At 35.0% G+C, this 24,723-nt stretch overlaps 1 protein-coding gene and 1 long non-coding RNA gene across 16 annotated transcripts in view; one reads left to right on the forward strand and one right to left on the reverse strand.

Moving 5' to 3' along the window:
• The window catches only part of LOC106878180 (uncharacterized), a 103,116-nt gene that overhangs the window by 16,491 nt on the left and 61,902 nt on the right, over nt 1-24,723 (forward strand). For 3 of the 14 annotated variants that reach the window (XM_014927319.3, XM_089337713.1, XM_089337717.1), the window contains exon 1: nt 18,449-18,477. The exons of 7 other annotated variants lie outside the window; for them this stretch is intronic. The gene's annotated coding sequence lies outside the window, so the exon portion shown is untranslated. Of the gene's footprint in view, nt 1-14,358; nt 14,888-15,535; nt 17,139-17,827; nt 18,020-18,448; nt 18,478-23,945; nt 24,022-24,723 lie in introns of those variants that run through there. 4 more of the 14 variants (XM_052974741.2, XM_052974740.2, XM_052974737.2 and 1 more) reach the window with 4 other exon arrangements.
• LOC106878179 (uncharacterized) lies at nt 1,704-7,698 on the reverse strand. 2 transcript variants are annotated; one of them, XR_001410473.3, is made up of 3 exons: nt 6,320-7,698; nt 3,115-3,166; nt 1,704-1,868 (listed from the first exon to the last, which is right to left on the reverse strand). It is a non-coding gene; the product is annotated as an uncharacterized LOC106878179 (long non-coding RNA). The 2 variants fall into 2 exon arrangements; XR_001410472.3 differs by having other exon boundaries at nt 6,368-7,696.

Raw genomic sequence — 24,723 nt, forward strand, 5'->3', positions numbered from 1 at the left:
GGGCACCACCTTAAAGAGTTTCTTTTTTGCTGAATGAATCAACACCAGTACTTATTATTTTTTTGTGTGAAGCCTGATACTTGTATATACAAGTGGTTGTGTGCAGCTTATACACTCCTCTCCATACACTTTCTGCAACTTTGCATAGGCCTCTCAGCAGGTATTGCCATGACGACTTTTTCTGTCATGGTCAATGTGCCGATCACACACTACTCACCTTCCTTCCAAGCACTGCTGTAAACAGTGGAAGTGAGCTAGAATGTTAAAATTTAGTGCACATACACAACAGAGTTGACGGTCAATCTGTGCCAAGCAGCTTCACACTGTGTGCTTTAGCTTCGTTACTATAGCAACTGTCCGGATACTTATTGATCAGACTTAATATATGCATATTTATATATGTATGTGTCTGTACATATGCATGTGTTTTGCATGGGTGATTTCCAATTTTCTCTCATCTATGTGTGTATACTGACCATTAGCAAACATCTTCACTGTCAATACAAGTAGTATTGTTCGCTTTCAGTCAACTGTGACTGTATGTTCATGCTTCTTGACATGTCACACAATCTTTATAAACGAAAACTCATTAAGCTGATGTTGTTCATTTCACTTCATTGTGTCCAGGCTGTTCTCTTTGTTACTCAATAAACTGGGGGGGGGGGGGGGAGATAATTATATCACTGGGACACAGGTGAGGATTGGCAAGAGGAAAGGCATCCAACTGGAGAAAAATCTGTGTCACCAAATTCCAGCTAATTCATACGAGCATGAAAAAAATGAAGTTAAAATGGTGATGCTGATGATATACATGTATATATGCAATTGGTTTGTATGTGTGTATTTATACACACACACACACACACATATATATATAATTTAGAGAAAAAAACCACAATTATTTAATTCATCCATGAAAATTCACAATCACATATAGAAAAATTTAATTAGTAAATACACTAAAAAGACCTATAATAAAAATCAAAAAAGTACTAAGTAATAAATATTAACATAGAAAATAAAATAAAAATAAAATCGATTCAAAATAAATTGATCGAAAATAGAATTGATTTTCGATCAATTTATTTTGAATCAATTTGATTTTTATTTTATTTTCTATTTGAAAATATGGTTATGAAACATGTGTAGTCATTTTTACTATTTTAATATTTATTACTTTGTACTGAAATTGTTTGCACGGTTAGAAAATGTGAAAAACGCATCATATTTCTGGAATATCTTTTATTGAAATTAACATCATTGTGAGGGATGAGCATAGCACTGACTAAATATTTCAAGCAGTTCATCTGGGTGAGCTGGTCTTTCGCACACTGACTCCCCATTCGACCCCTTGGCTATCATCAACCACCTGTTATTCCTTGCCAACTCCTAGGGGCTCCCTTGGATCCCTTTGGCAACCCCGGTTGTAAATGCATGTCATTCATTTCTAATATTCTGCAAAAGCATGTCTGGCTATGGGAAAATATTATGCTGCTTGTAAAGAGGTAAAGGTTGGTGACAGGAAAGGCATCTGGCTGAACTGTAGAATATCTGCCTCAATAGTCTCTCTCTGATCCATGCTAGCATGGAAAAGTGGTTATTAAAACAACAATAATGGTGATGATGAAGAACATTGCAGAAACATTTAGAATATCAAGAGTGAAATAATAATAATAAAAAAAAAGATTATTGAACAAACAGGCAAGTGTTTAGGAGAAATTTATTATGCATACAGTCTTTTCTCAATGGCTGCCAGCTGTTACATTATGAAGAAATTTGGTGGATCATTTCTGAGATGTCAGGGAGTCAATTTCTGAGTACATTCAGTTTTACTTATGGTTTATGGTAGTTCATTATGTTCATATTTCCTGCAATGAGAAAATTTAGACATTTAATAACAATGAAAGAATGGTGACAGCTATCAACTTTTTCAAAGCACATGACTAGATAATTTGTAGTATCTATAAACGTATGTATGTTTGTATATATGTACGTGTGTGTGTGTGTGTACATATATATTTATATCTTTTATGCTTTATCTTTTACTTGTTTCAGTCAGTTGACTGCGGACATGCTGGAACACTGCCTTGAAGGGTTTTTAGAAAAATATATTAATCCCAGGACTTTTCTTTAAAGCCTGATATTTATTCTATCAGTCTCTTTTTACAAACTGCTAAGTCACAAGAATGTAAACACACCAACACCAATTGTCAAGTGGTGGTGAGGGACAAACAAAGACACAAAAACACATACACATAAATATATATACATATATATGACAGGCTTCTTTCAGTTTCCGTCTACCAAATCCAGTCATAAGGCTTTGGTCAGTTTAAGGCTATAATTGAAGACATTTGCCCAAGGTGCTATGCAGTGGGACTGAACCCGGAACCATGAGGTTGGGAAGCAAGCCTCTCATCATGCAGCCACACCTGGACTATATATATATATATATATATATATATATATATATATATATATATATATATATATATATAGAGAGAGAGAGAGAGAGAGAGAGAGAGAGAGAGAGAGAGTTATTAATATTTCTAAGTCTCTCTAAAGGAGACTACGGCAGCGGTACAAGCTTAAGAACCCTTCATATTGGAAGCTTAAGGACCCTTCATATGGTGAGAGATTTAGGGGCAGCCTAATTAAGAAATTTGATGAGAAGGAGGAGGAGCTACAAACTTGTGGCAAAGAGGGAAATATATATATATATATATATATATATATATATATATATATATATATATATATATATATATTAACATCCACTTTTCCAAGCTCGCATGGATCAGACAAAATTGGTAGAACTAAGCCTCGCATAAATTAATCATGTAGACTATGAAAAAATGTAATCTTTATTTCAACATTAAAAACAAACTAACATTTGTTAATAAGTGCTTTGAAATTGCTTGCTAAAATTGATTCAATTTGAAACACTTTTAGAAAAATGTTAAGGCATCACAGAAATTAAAATTCTAATCGATATCCTCGTCAGCAAAATTTTGAAAGCAGGAAGCAACTGAAAACAAAAACAAAAACAAAATGTTCAAAAAAATATAACACCATAAAGTAAAATATATTCCAATTTCAACAGTGAATACTCACTATAATCAAGGTGTTTCATTTGTTGAACCAGGAGAATTCGTAGAATAATTACCTGGAAAATATACAGAGAGAGCTATAATAAAGCTGAAACACATTTATGATCCAACATACACAACACATGCAGTTTGAATTCTCATAAGTGCTGTACAATAGCAATATGTAAATTTGTGTTGGCATATTTAATGTAAGAGAGCATTAAAATGCTAACTAAAGATAATTATGAGATGAGAGAAAAACGATATTAGAGAATGACTAATATTATCTGCATTTTCCAAGTAAATATGGGAGACAACTTTGAATACAGTTTGTAATTATTCCGACCTCCTCTGAAAACAATAACCTTTACCATAGTTACTGTGAAGTAGCAATGTATTAATTACTAAATAAATGTGTAAGATCGTAAATTTGGTTGGCATAGGAAAATAGAAATTGCTTGGATATCAAATAATTAAGAGATGCCATCTAGGTAAAAATGGAAGCACGTAACTTACGAGTTAAAATTTTGGACTCATGATTGTAAGTTTGTGGTTCTGATTCCTGGATCGGGCAAATACATTGTGTTCTTGTGAAAGTGGAGCGATGCGAAATAAAGTGTCTTGGTCAAGAATACAACATGCAACCAGGTCTGGGAATCGAACTCACAACCTCACGATCATAAGCTCAACACTCTAACCACTGAGCCAATAGCCTTCACACATACATATATATATATACATACATACATATATGTTTAACAGACGTTACTCTCATCGCACTTACAGTGAATACAAGTACTTTTTGTGCTTATACAATACATTCTCTCACTGCCTGCATGCATGTGTATGTGTGTGCATGGATATATGTGTGTGTGTGTACACCAACACCAAGGCGGTGCTTCAGCATGGCCACAGTCTAATGACTAAAAGAAGTGAAAGATACACATCCAACTACATATTTATTATTATTATATTGTACTGTATTGTATTATATTAAATCATATTATATTATATTATACTGACGTTCTCTAGTTGGAGCAACAATGCAGATTTCCCCTACCCCATCCCCCTCTTATTCGTTCTCCCTCTCCATCTCTCTCACTCTTAGTTTAGATATAGGTCAATAACAATTAGAAAAAGTTAGTGTTATCTCTATTTTATATCTAGGTTAAACATTCCATAATCTTGCCTGTACTCCAGTAACATCATACCTTTAACTTCATGTTAGATTTAGTAAAACAAAAAATGATTCAAATAAAGCAAAGTAAATTGTTGAGATAGATAGACAGATATATCGATAGATCGATAGATAGATAGATAACTTTCTTTATTGGCCACACAGGGCTGAGAGATAGATAGATGCATAGACAGACCGATAAATAGATAGTCGTCTACGTTCAAGCTTAGGCGAAGGTAAAGAATACGCACACCACCCGATTTCGGCGTTTAGTGTTAGAGTTAGGGTTACATTTATGAGGGTTACGCCGAAAACGGGTGGTGTGCGTATTCTTTACCTCCGCTCAGGCGTGGCTGTGTGGTTAGAAGCTTGCTCCCCAACCAGACGTTTCCAGGTTCAGTCCCACTGCGTGGCATCTTGGGCAGGTGTCTTCTACTATACCCTCGAGACGACCAAAGCCTTGTGAGTAGTTTTGGTAGACGGAAACTGATAGAATCTCGTCATATATATGTGTGTGTGTATCCTTGTATCTGTATTTGTCTCCCACCAGCGTATGGCAACCAGTGTTGGTGTGTTTACGTTCCGCATAACTTAGCGGTACGGCAAAAGATAACCCGATGGAATAAGTACTAGGCTTAAAAGAATAAGCCCTCAATTTTTTTTTTCAGTCCTACCCTGACACAATTGTAATCTACATCACCTGAAAGGTATCTCTGGAAAAGTTCATAAAAAAATAAGTATTTTTTAAAAGAAAGTTATGAGGAAACAAAGTCTAGGCCTTCTGTATAGTTTTCGCTTGTCAAATTTCGCTTACAAAGTATTTATTGGTCAACTAAACACTTACTCAAAAGTGCCACGCGATGGGACTGAACCTGAAACCGCGTGGTTGTCAAGAGAGCTTGTTAACCACACAGCCATGCCTATGTGAGATGTTGATAATTTAAAACTGAACGCAAGATACAAAATAGCGCGAATTTTAGAAATACTGACGAAGTTGTTTAGCCACAAGTCAACCCCGATCGAACCGACAGATCCATGATCAAAAGTATTCTTGCAATGGCTAACCTGCTTCTTTTTTTTTTCTTCTTTTTCAGACACATCCTTATCCAATGTTTTCTTTGACTGCTGTTTCTACCTAACAAGCGACCACATGTCTCTTTCATTGGCTTATAGTTGTCATTAATTACATAGCCGTTGTCATTTTAAAGAGCCTATCCATCTCCATTATGGCTACCACCATAAAATAGAAACACTATTAAATAGCAGCTAGTTATCTTTAAAAATGAATAGTAAATTGGATAAAAAAAAAGGCGGATAGTCACGGCTGGGGTATCTGACTCAAATTTATTATATGCTGGACCAGGTTGACATGAATCTAAATGGCACTCCGTTGGTTACGACGATGAGGGTTCCAGCCGATCCGATCAATGGAAAAGCTTGCAAGTGAAATTAACATGCAAGTGGTTGAGCACGTCACAGACATGCGTACCCTTAACGTAGTCCTCAGGGAGATTCAGCGTGATAAAGAATATGACAAGGCTGGCCCTTTTGAAACACAGGTACTACTCATTTCTGCCAGTTGAACCTATTGGAGCAACGTGAAATAAAGTGTCTTAGTCAAGGACACAATGCGCCGCCAGAACTCGAACACAAATCTTTATGATCGTAAGCCGAATACCCTAGCCACTAAGCCACGCGCCTTTACTAATTATGACTGCGATAGCGAAGAAGTCTCTACATGTCCCGTCGACCAGCTGGAAATAACAACCAAATCTCTATCAAATTTTATACTGCCGTCTTAAAAGGGGTGGTCTAATGGGCAACTGTGGTCGCAGGTAGAAGCTGGGACGTCTTCGATTATACCTCTTGCTTGATCAGGGCTAAACAACAACGCCCTCATTATCATGATTTCCCCTATCAATAACATAATAATCATTTTTAGCCAACATTACTACAACCATTACGATTAACAACAAGCCAATGAGGAAGTCTCTAGGTGGTTACTCGAACGCTAGAAACAACAGCCAAAACCTCTCTTTACTTCATACTTTACCGTTTTTGAAAAGAAAACATTGATAGTGTTGTGCAAGGTATATATTACCCGAAATAAAGTCGGGATGTTCATAGTTGGACTGCCTTTGGTCATAGATCTGTTTAATCAAGGCCAACTTGATGGAGGTTGAACATCAACGATGAATTCTATTCCTCATCACTATCGTCTTCATCGGTAGTTTCAACAGACATAATCAACATGATCATCACCATCGTCATCATTTACCTATTTTCCAAGCCCATGGCCATCCTCTGTTGAGGCATTTTCCAGTCTCTTATACTCTCCCTATTCTCGTCATACACCACCTGGTGATGGATTTCACATCGACCGCATGTGTGTGTGTGTGTGTGGTTGAGAACCATTGGAAAAGCTGAAATAAATAAAGCCATTAATTCAAGCAGAAAAGAAAAGTTTATAGGCCCTATAATAGCCAATGTTGATTTATGTGATAGTATAGGATGTAAAGATCAACAACGTTCCATTAGTTTGGTGTTTAACCATACTGCAGTTCCAGCTAGGACCATCCTTTCATTTTATGTATATCTTACACTGTCGAATGTGACCTGGTTTCTTTTTTTTTTTTTTCTCTTTTCTTTTTACGACGATAGGAGGATATAAGGATGTGATAAGAGGAAGATTTGGCTGCTGTTTCGACCACATAGAGACTCCCTTTCTAGCTTGACATTTTGTTTTCTAAAGTTCACAGTTTTCTTTTATTCCTCCCAAAGTTTTCAAGAACCAAGCAAACATGTTAAACATTTTCAAAATATAAAGTGATGAACAGAAAATATTCTTTAGTAATTAGTAAATCTTGAATGTAATTTACGGTTCATATTTTATGATATACAGATTCTCAATCACATCAGTCTTCTTCGCCTGGTCCTGGTAGTTTGCTTAAGAAGTTCGTTTCGCAACCTCGTGGATTCAGGTTCCCTTCTACCGCTGGTATCTCGGTCTTCTAATATATAACCTTGGACCGGTTATTATATTGTGAGTGAATTTGCTAGAAGGAAACAGCGAAAGATCGCCCCACGCGCGTTTCTCCTCGCTTGACAACAAGTATTGGTGCTCATGCCCACATTAACTAGCAGTTCGACTAAAAGACCAATAAAGTACCAGGTTTAAATATAAATTCTGGGGTTGATTAGGTCGACCAAACACCTCCAGCCGGTGATGCCCCAGTATGACTGCAGTCCAACGGCTGATCTGAATTAGCTGTTAAATTTTCTGAACTGATTATATTCACTTTGATTTGAGTAACATGTTTCAATTAAAATCAAATACGTGAAAATTGTTGTTTCCAATTATTAAAATATCCATGATTTAGGTATAAATTTACTTGTTTTTACTAAGATACATTAATATATATTTCAAAATAGATCTTTTGCCAAACATATACAACAAAAGATGAAAGATGTTTTCGAAAAAAAAAAAATTAGTTGGCAAATATAAGATTCTAAGATACAGTTTAGGCAATATCTAGAATCATTAAATCGATTTCTTTATTATCGTGTGTAGTTGGGAGGAGGGGGAGCGACATGTGGTAAGAAAAGACAGTTCTCTGTTACCATATCTTAAGTCTACAGTTATAAGAGTAAATAAACAGATAGTATTTCGATTTTTATTTTAGAAATTCTTTTACATTGGATTCGGTCTGCTAGTTTGGTCTACAAAATTTTTTTTTTTTTTGAAAAGCATTGCCATCTGACATATTTAAAGGAGGCTGAAAATAAAGTACTGGGGTCGAATCATTCAACAAAAGGTACTTCAAGGCTGTGTCCCAGCATGACCGCAGTCTAATGACTGAAACAAGTAAAAGGTAAAAGATAGATATTGTATTTATTGAAGCATAGTGCAGGGTAACAAAATTAATAAGTTTTCCTCCTGCTAGCGTGTTTGCAGGCGGGACAGAAACCTACATCTTATTACTCAACTACGACCAGAACCATCTTAGCAGTATTATGGGACCCCTGGTAAAGTATTGCACTAGGGCTCTTTCATAGCACACAGATTATCTTAGGGACCCGACGGTTCTAACTGCGATATAAGTGTATGTGTGTGTGTGTGTGTGTATTAAACAACAAAGGAAATTGAAAGAAGACTGGACAATACAAAACTATCTGTAAAGTTCATAAAAACAAGCAGACACGCACATATACATGTATATACACATATATATGTATACATGTATATATATATATATATATATATATATATATATATATATATATATATATATAGTTTAAACCTACATACAGACTCTTCATTTGGTTTTACCGAAGAACCATTATATTCTGTTAGCGATCGATTATTTTAATTTCAATTTTTTTTTGCTTATAAAAATTTTCTAAAAATAATAAAACTTTAAATTCTGTAAGCATGTTATTTAAGTGATATATGTCCACAGATATAAGTTCATATAAATTATAGTGTTTAGTATTTAAAAATAGACACAACTTCGATTCGTTGTTTTGTTTTCCCTTGAGAAATAAAGTTTGTTAGCAATTGTGCGGTGTCACCTACAATTTAAACATGCTTCTGAAAACACTAATGACTTCTACACTTTCTGCACGTTAATTCAACCTAGTGTGCTGTCTACAATATTTGTTATAATACTTCCTCCAAATGATGAAAATCTCGGACAATAAACAAGCCTCTCTATATTATTAATTTCATAAATAGACACAATGATCTTAGACTTGTTTTTAATGTTAGAGATGGAAGAAATATTGGAAGCTGTGGTGTTCATAGCTTTCCTAAAAATATTTAATTGTATAAAAGAAATGAAACAACTATATCCAGGAATCGAAACTTCGTCCCGAATTCGGCTGGTCAGGAGCTTAAACTTTTAAGAGGATGGATCAGTTTGTTTACATAGGCTTCAAACTCTAGGCTAAATTGTGAGATTTATGGTTTTGTTTAATTTTTTTTTTAACCAGACGATTAACTTGGAAAATGGGTAACAAAACCAGGTCGAAGATTTACCGATCTATCGAACGACAAAAACGAGAAGTAATATATTAATTTAATGTGATTTAGTTTTTATTTTCTGATAATCGTAGTTATAAGGTAACATTAAACACTTTAGAGAGAACAACATATAGCTTTTTAGAATTATGTTCTTTCGATAATATATTAACGTTACTCTTGATAGTGAGAGGGCGTGTTAAAAAAAAATCCATGTTACCACGTGGTACCAAATTAACAAATCTTTGCGAGCAGAAAATTATTTTGCTTTTCTTTTCATTAAGTAACTCGAAAACCTAAGTTTATTTTTTGTTAATTTGTATTTTATTATTACAAATTTATTATTGTCTCGTATACATAGTGTAATACTTTTAAATTTTACTTATTATTGACCGTTTTATTTTACACAACGAAATCATAGGAAAGTCATGAACTTAACAAGAAATAGTTTGTCCTCCCTTTGAGATAGAGAACACAAACGCGATATTTATTCAACCGAAATCAATTTTATGTGTTTATATATTCTAGTTAGTGCCCTAAAAGTAGCCTCTGGTAAAACCGACCCGAATCTACAGTCCGATCTCGATTCTCATTGTAGCTATTTCATTTTTAATTACCTTACCAATAAGACAGGAAAGCATGAAAACTACAGAATTGACTATAACTCAAAGATCATGTACAAGAAACTTTATGAATGTCTCTGAAAGTTGTTGTCATTCGAAAATAAGCCAATATTAAATATGTCTGTTTATAATAAACAATTTTCCGTTGATTAGTAGCAATATATATTCATAATTAAATTGCACAAACCCATAATATTCTATGCAGGTTAATAATATGCTTAACACAGATTAACTAGAGTTTGTTAAATAAATCGCGTTGAAACTATTCTATAGGCACTGTAGCATCTCTCTCTCTCATATATATATATATATATATATATATATATATATATATATATATATATTCATATATGCAGATATAAACGCACATACGTGTGTGTAATTGCATATATGTATATATACATATATAATGTATGTATGTATGTAGACACACATATAGGTAAATAGCGAAGCAATTAAATAAACTCAGTTTACATATACGTGTGTGCTATACTAGCCACGAAAATCTTTCATATAAACTATATTTTATTTGACATCTATACAAAAACAAGTATAATTTAAAACTACAACTCGCGAATCCTGATAAGGTAAAGATATTGATTGAACAAAAAAAAGACATTGACAGATAATTGTGTTGCTCAAGGTAGGAAATATTTCCTTGTTCTCAAGCCGTGTGCTTGCTACAAAGAGAATTGATGAACCTTAGAAGAGGACGGGTGTCAAAGAATTTATTGTTCCCATTTATTTCGAAATTGTGAAGAATTTAGATAAAATACATTCTTTGGGGTGGTATTTTAAAGGCGGTGAGCTGGCAGAATCGTTAGCACGCCGGCCAAAATGTTTAGCGGCATTCCACTGTCTTCGTGTTCCGAGTTGAAATTCCATCGAGATCGTTGACTTCGCCTTTCATCCTTTCGGGGATGATGAGATAAGTACCAGTTGTATACTGAGGTCGATGTAATCGACTAGCCCGCTCCCCCAAATTTTAGGCTTTGTGCCTATAGTGGGACCACTAACTGCGAGATTCCTGTCTTCACTGGCAACTTCGCTTTGCAGAGGTAACTGGTGAGGCTCGTGAGGGCACTTGGCTGTTCCAGCGCATCTGCCTCGCCATCAACCGCGCCATTAGAGAGGTTTCCCAGCGCCCCCAACTTTTCAACCCAAAGCGGTGAATTGTTTTTTCTTTTCTCTTTCTCACTTTTTCGTTTTTTTTTCTTTTTAATTTTTTTCAGTTGTGTTCTGTTTTGTCCAATTTTCTAACTTAATTTTATAAAACGGTAAATACAGTAATGGCAATAAGATCTAAATTTTAAAATTAAGATCACTTTTAAATAGGTAGTTTGTATTATAAATTCAGAGGCGGTTATCGACGAGTTGATATCAAATGGATCAAACCTTTTTATGACTTTTACTAGAAAAGCTAAGATGCTCTCACATACGTACAGAAGCTGTAAACAAGTGCACGCACACAACGTGCGCGTGCACACACACACACACACACACACACACGAAATGTTTGTGTGTGTGTGAGTCCGTCCATCCATCCATCCATCCGTCCGTTAAATTTAAAGCCAAGTTTAAGAATACCAGCGGCACATTTTTGATGTTTCCTTGACTCAAGACTAAGAGTAGAGTAAAATTTATTGTAAAATATGAGTTGGCAGGTTCGCCTATCGTCCTATACAGACGACGGGCTAATTTGAAGTCCCAGTGAGCTTAAATTTTACTACATACATACATACATACACTAAGCTCCGATGAAGCTATAGGTTGATACTCAAGCGTTCAACTATGAGTGCATTGCATCAGAAACAGCTGTAAGCTAATGAAGTTCACGACATAATTGTTTACCTCGCTTTACTAGACACCGGGTTTACGAGTTTTATGTTATAATAAATATAAAGCGGTTTTTTCAAGCACAGGATCCAAATTCTGAACGAATTGGTACGAATTGGTAACGTGATTGTTGGTATACGTTATGTCTAAAATATACGGATAATCACTGCTTTTGATTTATATGTCTGCTGGATTCATAGTACAGCTCATTCTATTACGTTCTAAATTGTAATTTACATATAGTCATAAACATACATACTATTTTGTCTTCTCATACACATACGCACACAAGAGCGCGCATACACACACACACACAGTTCTTTTAGTGACGCATACATATTTTCTCTCTCCCACATAACTATTTATCACTTCCCCTCCACTCTTTCGCCTATAGTCTGTCATACACTTAAGCGAAGTATCTACTTGCTAGAGGAGAGCTGTTTATATGAGAGCATGTGTGACAATATATATATTGTTGACTGACAGTCAAACACACTGTCACATACATATACACTTTACTTTCTCCTCGTCGCTCACTCATACTCGTGCATGCAATGTCTGAAGCAAACGCTTTTAATGACATACACGCAGTCACGGAGTTTCACTCATTGCCTCTCTCTAAATTGTTCTGTGTGTGGAAAGTAGATAAGTCGATGTGCATTTGAAAACTTGATGATAGTTACACGCACACGCATACTTACACAGCGAATATCTCATGTTATATGTTGCGTGTTAATGGTACAAACGCAAATCCATAGATTTACTGGTTTGATTTCGTCAACAGCTGTGTCTACTCTCAGACCAGCGCCAGTACCACTCTACACGGGTACTTTTATTAACCAATCAACCAATCCACTAATGTGACTTCTTCGTTAACAGCAAAAATAGCAGCGTACAGCATCTCTTTCTTGATCAGTCAGTTGGTGGACTCTTTCACTTATCAACTCAAATACATTGGCATTACAAGCTGCGATTATGCCATCAATTTTTGGACGAATCATGTTCATCGACTTCAAGATAAACACAGCAAAAATAGTTACACCATGCTGGGTATCACCTTGAAGGATTTTTAGTCGAATAAATCGACTCCAGTACATTTTTTAAAGCCTGGTACTTATTCTATCAGTTTGTTTTGCTGAACCGCTAATCTTACAGGGACGTTAATACACCAACACCAGTTGTCAAATGGTGGTGGTGGGCAAACACAGACACAAATAAACACACACACACATCGTATTAATAAAATAGATGAAAGTGTAATAGACTTTATTGGGTACAACATATGTTTCAACCTGTTCTGAGTGTTTGAGTACACCAATAAAAAGTCTCACTAGAGATTTCTTGAGCTGGCTTACATACTGCTATATGTCCATCAAATATATACATATATGTATATCAGCAAAGTTTAGGTTAGGTAAAATATGTTTGTGACATATCTCAACTGCTAAAAGGCAAATTCAATGCAAGTTACCATGGAGAAAATTTTCTCTTATGGTAAAAAAGTGTAAAAACACCATATCTGTCTAGTATCTTCATTTATCAGGTTTCCCAGACATCGATATTTCTAGCTCCTTAGCTGTTATCAATGGGAAATACCTAAGAGAGCCAACTCTGGACAGACTTTATTAAAGCTATAGCTTAAACTGAAATACAGTTAACAACCGGAAGGCCAGTTGACAGGCTTCTCTCAGTTTCTCTCTACCAAATCTAATTACAAGGCTTTTGTTGGCCTGAGGCTATAGCAGAAAACACTTGCCTAAGGTGACATGCAGTAGGACTGAACCCAGAACCATGTGGTTGACAAGGAAACTTCTTACCACACACCCTGACATATATGTAAGTATGTATATGTGTGTGTGTTATATATCAATTTTACTAACCAATTACTTACTTTGGTGCTATATCAACTAATGTCCTCGTTATGCTGAGCGAGAAGAAATAACAGAAAGGAGGTTACCCACTGGTATTTGTTTGCAGTTGTTGTGAGGCATACAGCCAATCCCAGCTTCAGAGTGTCTGTGTGGGTCAATGTAATCTAGAGTGGGTGTATTATCAACGTTTCAAAGTAGGTCAGCTATGAAATCGATGATCCAGATACACTTCATTTACCTGCATTTTACTAACTGCTGCAGCACAATTGTGCAGTACATTTCCACTAGTTTGAGTGTTTTCTACTTCACACTGTACAGACATGATACAAAATATATAAACATATATATAGGAGGAGGCATGGCTGTGTGTTAAAAAGATTGCTTCCCAACCACTATGTGGCACCTTGGGCAAATGTCTTCTACTATGAAGTGAGTGCTGATAAGTTCTTGGCTTTGGGTAAAAGAAAATGTAGGAAGCTCAGTTAATTATGATTTTATTCAACATATTCTCCTCTCAGATTCACACATTTATTGCAGCGATCCCTCAGTTTTTCTAAGCCCTGTAAAAAGAATTTGGAAGACTGGGCCTCCAACCAGGCCTCTGTGGCAGTGATCACATCTGAATTGGAGTTAAATTTTGTTCTCTTAAGATGTTTCTTCAGTTGTGGTAAGAGGTGATTATCGGAGGAGGCCAAGTGAGGAGTGTAAAGTGGGTGGTCTGCCAATTCAAAGCCAAAGTCATGTCTTTTCCATTGAGATTCATGTGCTGTCTGTGCTGGCGTATTGTCCTGCAAAAGCAGAGCACAAAGAAAGAGATGAAGCCACTCTCTCTTTGGAAGAGAAATTAATTTTGGTATTGATAGAAAAGCAGTAAAGACCAGAAACAGTCAAGTGGAGAGGGATAACGGGTTTTGGGGGTAAAATCCTAATCTCCTATATCGAAAACATAGGAATCTGAAAAAATTTCGGGAAAAAAAGGGTGGGGACGCAAATGTAAAAGATTTTCTCTTCCAAAGAGAGAGTGGCTTTATCTCTTTCTTTCACTTTTACATTAGAATGTATGGAGACACTATGTTGTCACAAAAAATGTTAAAACTTTACTAACTTCATCGATCTGTGACTAAACCTGGATTTAATTTCATTTTATACACACTTTGCTATCTCCCCTACAAATACCCAGACGTAGTTAGTTCTTCGGGACTTAACAATCATGGCTGAAGTACAATTTTGGAAGTATTGTTCAAGTTTTTCTTATTTTGGAATTAAGAAAGGTATGTAAAAATAACTTCTTTCACACACACACACACACCTCCTAGATAAAACTTCAGTATGAATTATGCTATTTCTTGTGTGCACGCGCAAAATTACAGCTCAACTTGAATTGAAATTACCTTTTTTAATTCCGTAATTCGTGTTTGTAATGGGCGTATTTAAAAACGTGATCTTATATATAAACGTAAAAAGTTCTGTATGTGCGTGTGTATGTGTGTCCCACCACCGCTAGAGAACCGGTGTTGGTTTATTTACGTCCCCGTAACTTAGCGACTTTAAAAAAATAAGTACATGGGTCGATTTGTTCGATTAAAAACTATTCAAAGCTGTAACCCGTCATGGCCAAAGTAATAGATAAACAAGTGAAAGATATAAACTAAAATATAAATTGTTTCAGAGAGAGAGAGAATTTATACATGTGTGCAGCATGGATGATTATGTAAACATAATAACTTATTATTTTGAAAACGATGAGTTTTATAAAATAGCTTTTCTTAAAAATTAACTTTTATCAAGACAGCATTTTTTGCAGTAACCCCAGGGTTTCTAGGAACCCACCTCGAGAAAAATTGGAATTGAATAAGTTAAGGGAACCAGCCACGGCACAAATATAGAATACTGGAATTTTGCACTTGCTAATTTTTCTTATTCTACACCGTTGGTCTTGTGAAGGAGAAGGAAACTCAAGCCGTTGTGATGTTCATGGATTTCTCTAGACTAGTGATTCTCAACCATTTTCTTTCTTTGTCTGTGGACCCCTTTGGTTAAAAATTAATTCCTCTTATACATTTATAATGAAATATTATTAACGACTGTATTACAAAAATAAACAAAACAAATTTAATATTTTGTGAATTGTACAATAAGCAATTTATTGCACATAAATTTTAAGAACAAAATCTTATACGGAGTCCCAAGGGCTATGTGGACTCCAGTCGGGAACCAATGCTCTAGATCAGAGGTTCTCAACCAAATTTTTGTTTTTTTAAAATTATCTATGGACCCCTTTGATTACAATTTTGTTTTACTGGGCCCCATAACCATTTAGTGTTTAGAAATTAGTATTATAAATACTTCTTTCAATATTCTTGTTTTATTTTTCACCCATTCAATTGTGTAGGTTTGCATGTAGAGAACATGTTTCTTGCGATAAATACATCTCAAGCAAAACTTATTCATGGACCCTTAAAATACTACTGTGGATCCACAAGTTACTGTTTTGCTTGCGTGGACCCCCTGAACTTTATATGGACCCCAGTTGAGAACAACTGCTCTAAGCCTTTGGTGTGGTAATTGAAGCCAATCAATGTTTGACCACAGATTTAAGATAACCAAATTGCATTGAAGATAAAATGGGAGAAATTAATATTCTGAATAATTTTTTTCATCAATCATTTTGCATAATTCGATGTCTCGAATAAGTTTTCTGAGATCATTTTAAGATTTCTTAGTCAAATTTATAACTACCATTTAGTTTCGAAAGCATATAATTATTTTCACAGAAAATCAGAAAAGACCAAACACACTTCTTTCAATCATCCGATTTCGTAAAAAGACTCTTTGTACTTTTTTGTTTAATATTTGGTGCCAAAACTCACGTCTACTTGAATAAGCATCCACCAAAAGCAATATAATTTATATATTTACCTCCCAAATGTCGTTTTATTTTTAATCTAAAATAAACAAAAATGCATCAATTCTAGTTTTTAATTTCATGCTAAACATTTTTCTAATGCTTTCTGTTGTGGGTGGTTTAATTGTTATGAATGATAAAATTATAATAAAGACGTAATGTTCTTTCATTTCGCCACTTTACATTGATGGAAAGGTTTTGTAAGTACCTAATTTTTTGATAATTTTGTGCAAGGTAGAGAGAATTATCTGCAATTCACAAAAGAGAAAGAAGTGATTCGGGCGTGGTCGCTTGGACCTCTACTCCACCACCATTTGTACACTCACAGCACCGAACGCTTGCATCTATACACACACACACGCATTGATAAACAGATACACCAGCTCGCTAGTTTTATATCTCATCTTGTATATTTGTTCATGAGTAAGTGAAATATATCTTATTGTATATTACAATAATAGGCCACAACTAAAAAAATATCGTGCATTGTTTACGAAACGTTAACTTCTACGCGTATCTCTTTATTTACTTGTAAGAATTTGGCTGGACTTTCAACTACTTTAATCGACTGTAAATGCACCACGGAAGAGTTTAATGTAACATATCTATAACTAGATGTAAGTATCCCATATATTGATTTTAAAAATACATTTTATTATGCAATAAACACTTTACGATCAATATACGTATTAATTCAGACGGATATAGATACATATATCCCTTACTGGAAAAAGTACTTCGATAAGTATTTTGTTATTATTCGACTAGAGCCATTCTTAATATATAAACTTAAACTTGACTCCAAATGGCAACTAGTCACGAGTAACAAAACGATTAGAATATTGTCCACGTTGTTTAACTATAATAACGATTTTTAACCTATTATTTTATTTGTAATTGTCTATTAGTATAACGACGACATAAAATTGCAGATGTTTTTACGGCCCGTACTTGTGCTAGAGCTAAATGTTTTACGACAAAAATGTTTTCCTCTGTTTTTGTACAGTTGTAAATATAATAATATATTAGTCTATTATAAACAAAAGCATATATATGTATAAACACGTTAAGTTTGGTCAAATATAGTTGAAATTTTTATTTTTGTTATTAAAATCTATTTCCCAGTCGACAAAAGTTGCAGGAAAAGAAACCTTGAATCACACTTCAGGCAGGATTTTTTCCCCCTTTTTCTTCTCCAAGTATTGTGACTTTCCTCCTTGACCACTATGATCGTTAACATCATACATACTAATGAGTAAAGCTGTAGTAAGCACAGCTACTACTGTGACTATCAATTGATGAAGCAGGAGTTTTACTGATGAGAGAGAGAGAGAGAGTGTGTGTGTGTAAGTTGTTTCGACTCGCTAAACTAAGTTGTACCATAACAAATCGCTGCAACTTTCGTGCAAACCTAGAGAGGGAGAGAGAGAAGAAAACATCAAACGTCTTTGATGTTTTTTCAAGTGGTTTATTACTTATTTATCTGTAATAAGTAAAGGTATGTTGTTTATTTATATTAGAGATGCAAATAAGACAGGCTCGCATGTATGTGTATATACACATGGGCGCGTGTGTGTATATATATATACGTGTGCATGCGTGCGTGATTAAATTCATTCACACACGCATTCATACATTAGTTGTGAAAGAAGCAACTTGTAAGTAATCTTTAATTTTTCATCTTTGGGCGTTTCACTGTCTCGTTAGAGGTTATTATTATATTTCATTAAATATGTCACTATCATGAGTTTCCACAGCGAAATGAATAAAAACATCGGTAAATATAAACGATCTCATAACAATAACGAAGTAGTTAGCGCTAATATGAAATGCAAATATTTTATACAAGGTGCTTGCTAGGTCATGTGATGCTCCACGTGGCTCTCGCCGCCAAGAGGAAAAGATTTCCCAGACTGCAACATAAAACGCGCTCTCTCGAAAGATGGCGGAGAACTAGTGAGTAATGACTTTAGCTTATATTGTTTCACCTTATTTTCTTGATGGAAGTGTCCCACACCGTGGGGATAGCTCCAAAACGATCTTTCAATTGTTTATCTAGGTATCTGAAATGGAATTTTGCGTTGGCATAGGCGCACGACTTGTATTTATTGGTGCCCCGACGGAAGTTCTCACTCAATCGTGCCAATAACTCTTAATTCATACCTCCTACGTTTAAAAATTGCTATCATTGGCTTATATTGTGGTTAATTTTTGATATCGTTCCTTGCTATTAACGTTTTCCTTATCTTTTTATGTATACCAAACTGGATCTGCATCCATTTGAGAGAGCAGCGAAGGTATCTTATTTTATATAGTAAATGCATATAGCGTGCCTCCAAAACTCATCCCCCCCTCCCAGTCGAGGTTACAATCTGTTGTTCTATGTTCATTTTGTTTTGTTTTATTTGTCGCATATTTTTTTTAGCTATTATTTTTTGTTTACGCAAATATCGCTTTGATATATATTTATATACTCCTTTTCTTTGCATATCCGAAATAACCTCCAATAAATATTAATTTTCTTCTGAAGCATAGTTTTTTTTTTTTCCGGGAAAGTCTGCATTTGTAAACAATTGGAGATACCCTTTGAAGTTATATATATTTTAATGCTTTTTCTTTTTCGAATTTTTTTTCTAATGTAATTTCCTACACAGATAAGATTCATAACATAAAAATGACTGCTAGTTTTACTATTATTCAATGCAGTAGTGATAATTATTTACTCTGTTGCAAATTGTTTTACTTCGTTTACTGTTCGATGTTGATTGTTAACCACATTTCTATTTATTTGTTTTTATAGTTATCAATCAAGTCGATATCGTTTTTGTTATGATAACAGGAAACTGCTTATGTTGTTGTCGTCGTCATTGTGACCTAGCCATCACCGATGTGAATGGACTCGGGAGTTCTTATGAACACTTCTTTAATGACGACAGTTAAGTGTGTTGACTTTAAGACAGTTTTTGGAATTATAAACATACTTTTGGTTTATTCAGACATATGGAGCACTGTTATACAATTATTTAAGAAATTTTCTTGTAAAATACACCCCCGGTAATGTACTTTTAGATCACCCGTCAAAATGTTTTCAACAGTAATCGACTTTTATGTTTCATTTAGTTTCTATTTAAATAATAGACAATTATCACTTTAAACTTCATTAATACTTAATGCAAATTATTTATAAAGCGCATCCTTGTATGTTACTGATATTTAGTTTTCTGTTTATATTGCACGGAAAATTCTAGTATATCCGAGCAAGTGAACATCCTTTAAGGAATTTCTACGTCAAATTTTCACTTAGCAATCTTAAACCGATATAAAAGTTATAGTTTTTATAAAAACTTCAGTGCATGATCGAGTGTTTTAAAACGGTATGAATTGTTTTAATTCAAGCTAAGTCGCGCGTGAACTTTTTGATGGATGAACTATAACTTGCATCCATTTGATGGATGTAGAAATACTTTCCTTTGCTGGAAAATAATAAAAAAAAAAAAACATCGGTGAACATAAACCTGTAGTTGTGCTTTGTTTGAAACGTTTAAACTGAAGAAGAAAACAAATGTTTTGCGACGAAAGGGGAGAAATTTTAATGTAGTGTAATGAGAATACCCATGCAATGTTAGGAAAACTTTAAGGATGTAAATTTTACAAAGATTGAATGCTCATTACTAGAGATAACGTCATTGCTTCTGGTGATACCGTTACGAATAATGCAGAATATTCCAGCAAAAATAAAGTATATCTGTAATGGCAGCTTTAGGAGCGTCCAACTTTATTGAAATTTGAAATGCTGGTTTTTATTATTTTTTTTCTTTAGTTATAAATGCAAAGTATATTTATAGACTTCGAATGCAAATCGGTGATGAGCTTAATTTCGGGCATTCGCGAGATTATGCCAACTTTTTCATTTTCGATTTCGAAAATTATTTAAAAACAGGAAAGAAAAAAAAAACAAGACACATAGAATCGCAATTTTTTTTGTTTTATTTTTTAATCGTAGATTTAGGAAAAAAAAATTGAGATGAAAAATGTTTTTGAAAAACCGAAATCTTTAAGCTTCCAAGATATGTCGGGAAAAACCCCTCCAAAAAACAAAAGAAGTTTAAGACAAGTTATATGGTCTGTTTTGATTGGAACATCGCCATATATATTAGTACTTGGTCACCGCTCGAATGGAAAACATTTGTGAGGAAGTGATAGAGCAATGTAGTAAAAATTGTCACTTTGCTATACTTCGAATAGACTTCAACACAATATTTTTAATGTAGCGAGAATGCTAATGCGATGTCACAACTTTGGGATGTAAACTTTTAGACTAAGCCGGCCACCACGCCAGTAGTTCCCAACATTTTAAACCTACATCTCTTGGAAATGGTCGATTGATTTTCGTATCCCTTACCAAAGTAATCTTACATCTGATGAAAAAAGTAAATTTTCTAAAACATTTTTTCTTATATTGAACTACATAGCACTCATCGTTCTAGCGTACATTATTCTTTTTTCTTATATTGTTCAGACGGAATTTATCTAGGTAGATTTTCTACAGCCGGATGCCCATCCTGCCACCAATCCACACCTGCTTCCGGGCAAGGTAATATTTCTCTATGGCTAAGGCGGCGAGCTGGCAGAAACGTTAACACACCGGGCGAAATGCTTAGCGGTACTTCGTCTGCCGTTACGTTCTGAGTTCAAATTCCGCCGAGGTCGACTTTGCCTTTCATCCTTTCAGGGTCGATAAGTTAAGTACCAGTTGCGTACTGGAGTCGGTCTAATCGACTGGCTCCTTCCTACAAAATTTCAAGCCTTGTACCTAGGGTAGAAAAGAATATTTCTCAATGGCTAGACCTATTTTCACAGAATATTGGCAATTGATGACACCTGCATGAGAGTAATACTCATTTACAACTATCACATGATTCCGTGACAAGAGACACACACACACATACACAACAGGTTCCTTTCAATTTCCTTTTGCTAAGCCAGACGTAAACAAATACCAGTTGTCAAGTGGACGTGGGTGAGGAACAAATGCACACGTGCGATATATGATGGGCTTCCTCACAGTTTCCATCATCGTACATCCGTTTTCCATGCTGGCATGGGATAGACGGTTTGACTGGAGCTGGTACGACAGAGCTGCACCAAGCTCCAGTCAGTTTGGGCTTGGTTTCTATGGCTGGCTGCTCTTCCTAATGCCAACCACTCTACAGAGTGTATTGGGTGCCTTTTACATGTTATTGGCAGTCTACCAAAGGCATTAGTTGACCTTGGGCTATAGTAGAAAACACCCATTGTGATGTGCAGTGGGACTGAACCTGAGTCTGTATGGTTGCAAACTGAGCTTCTTAACCACACAGCCATACTTATGGATTTATGATCCATTTTTCTGAAATCTTCATGTCTGCTGCAGCAAAATAGATCCCAAACGATTTTGACAGAATTTCTCCAATAAGCCAGTTTCCTTATGCCCAGTAAGAGTTACGAGTCCAGCATCATTAAACCATTTCTTCAAGTGAAGAGAAATTTAAGAAGTTATTTCTTTCTATGTTTCCACAACATAGAAGGACATTTTTTTTTAAGCCATTTCATTTTACAGTTGCCCATTAATATTCTTCCTTTGTATTATCACAGGCTTGGCTGTGTGGTTAAAGAGCTTGCTTTGCAACCATGTGCTTACGGGTTCAGTTCCACTGCATGGCACCTTGGACATGTCTTCTTCTATAGCCCTGCGACCAACCAATGCTTTGTGAGTGAATTTGCTAGACAGAAACTGTGTGGAAGCCCATCATATATATATATATATATATATATATATATATATATATATATAGGTAGGTCCCTCACTACCACTTGACAACAAGAGTTGGTTTGTTTACAACCTTGTAACTTATTGGTTTGGCAAGAACCAACAGTAGTAGTACCAGCCTTGAAAATAATTGGTTTAAAAATGAACTGAGATGTTGGATGGATAATGCCTGGAGCATCAGATGCATTTGTGTGTGTGTGTGTGTGTGTGTTTAACCAGCTAACTAGAAATAAGTATACTAGTTATTATTTAATGTTTGCTTTCCATGCTGGTATGGGTTGGACAGTTTGACTGAGAACTGGCAAACCAGGAGGCTGCACCTGATTTAGCAAGGTTTCTACAGATGGATGCCCTTAACGCCAATCACTCTGAGAGTGTAGTAGGTGCTTTTTACATGCCACCAGCATGGGAACCAGTCAGGCACCACTGGTATTGGCCATGCTTGACTGGTGCTTTTTTATGTACCAGTCAGGCAGCACTGGCATTAGCCATGCTTGAATGGTGCTTTTACATGCCACTGGCACAGGTGCCAGTCAGGCAGCAAGGCCATCGGCCACACTTGAATGGTGCTTTTTTACATGCCTGGCATCAGCTGAGGATAACAAAAGTGCAGGGTGTCTATCAGCCAATGACTAAAACTTTCATTGGCTTTTGATATTCCATGATCAGCCGAATATGATAGTTTTGCTATGTACTTCTATTTTAGAGGTTTCTCTATTCATTGGTTGGTAGAAGTTAAATTAACCTGAATTCTTAGATTTATACGGGTCAACCACCAACATGCAGTTGCAACGTAAAACTACTTCCTTGTTAGGTAAATGAATTTTTTTTTTCCTTTAGTCTGCCAATCCTCTAACTTCAGCAGCACCAATTAGGCCAGCTTCATGTCATAAGCTAAAATAGACACACTTTGTGTTCTATACAGTGAAGTACTGTTTCTCAGAGTATACAGTGGTAAACAATATTTGGTGAACCCTTCAAAAACCATTCTAATTCCGTGGGGGTGGGGAGTGGGATCAGTATATATGCGCACAATATTGGAAATTTATACACTACACAGTAACAAAATTACAGAAAATGTTATAGAGTACGTGTAACTATGTAAAATTTTAAAATAGGTAAAAATTGTTAATAATTTAACTCATTTGTCGTAAATAAGATTTAGCGTGATCTAGCGGAAGGTAGAGGTGATGTAATTATACGTCGTTAGAACAATGATGCTCTACTGGACCATGTCATATATTTGTAGATGTTTGAAAGGACTAAGTTAACAGCAGGTGTGTGTTACCAATATCATCAGCAATGTTGGGCCAAATTAGTGTGAAGAATGTTCTGTTTCTGTTGTTTACGTTTTTTTTTTTTTGACACTGCTTAGTCTTTAAACATTTAGATTTTTCTCGCCAAATGTAATGCTTATTTATTCACATTGTTTTGAATTAATTATGCTTAAAGAAGGTTATCAATAAATATTTGTAACTAACTTTTTACATGCAGACATGAAATTTTGTCAGCAGATACCAATGATTCACAATTATTTATTTTCCATAAAATTGGTGATGTATATTGTTGTTGTGCTGCTTGACCACATCACCATGATATTTCAAACGGCATTCAGAAGTCTTCTTTACTTTCACTATTAAAATACTCCTCTTCACTTAGTGGAAATTCAGAAATGTACGAGTCTTCTGAAAGTAAGCCATTGTTGTTTGTTTGTTTTTATTATTATTATTATTATACAATTTGTAAGTCTTCAAATGTAAATCCTTCCAATTTGGAATTGTCACCTGCTGAAACCATATTGGTAAGTTACAAGATGCTGCAAGATAGAGCTGTTTCTGCCTAAATACAGTTGTGAAATTTTCAACAGCATGTGTGTTTTTTTTTTTCTTTCAACATTTCAAGTTGAGATTAATTTTTTCGTAGTTACCAATATGGCTTCAGCAGGTATTTATAATTCTGATTTGGAAGGATTTACACTTGAAGACTTATAAAATATAAAAGAAAAAGAAGAAAATAAGTGACATGTCTTCAAATGAATTAGACAAATGTTTCTGAATACTTTCATTTTATTAACCTTTAACCCTTTCTGTTACCATATTTCTGTTGAAATCATTAGCTTTATTGCAATTCATTTTAACAGCAATGAAAAATTTAGTAAATAACTGCTGTTATTTAGTTGGTGTTTGGTGCATAACACACAATTTTGGTAGAATTTAGATCAGTTCAAAGCCAGAAGTTAGTATTATAGAACAAGGAGCTTTTTTTAATAGTCATTATTTTTTGTTCTCCTGTAGCATTTTTGCATATTACTTGACTATGTCATTTTGTCCAACATTCTGAGTTTTAACTCACTTTACTCTCTCTTCCCAGTTTGTACCTTCTGTGGATGTTCC

This window comes from Octopus bimaculoides, chromosome 19 (assembly GCF_046866305.1).
Source record: "Octopus bimaculoides isolate indiv1 chromosome 19, ASM4686630v1, whole genome shotgun sequence".
Lineage (NCBI taxonomy): Eukaryota > Metazoa > Mollusca > Cephalopoda > Octopoda > Octopodidae > Octopus > Octopus bimaculoides.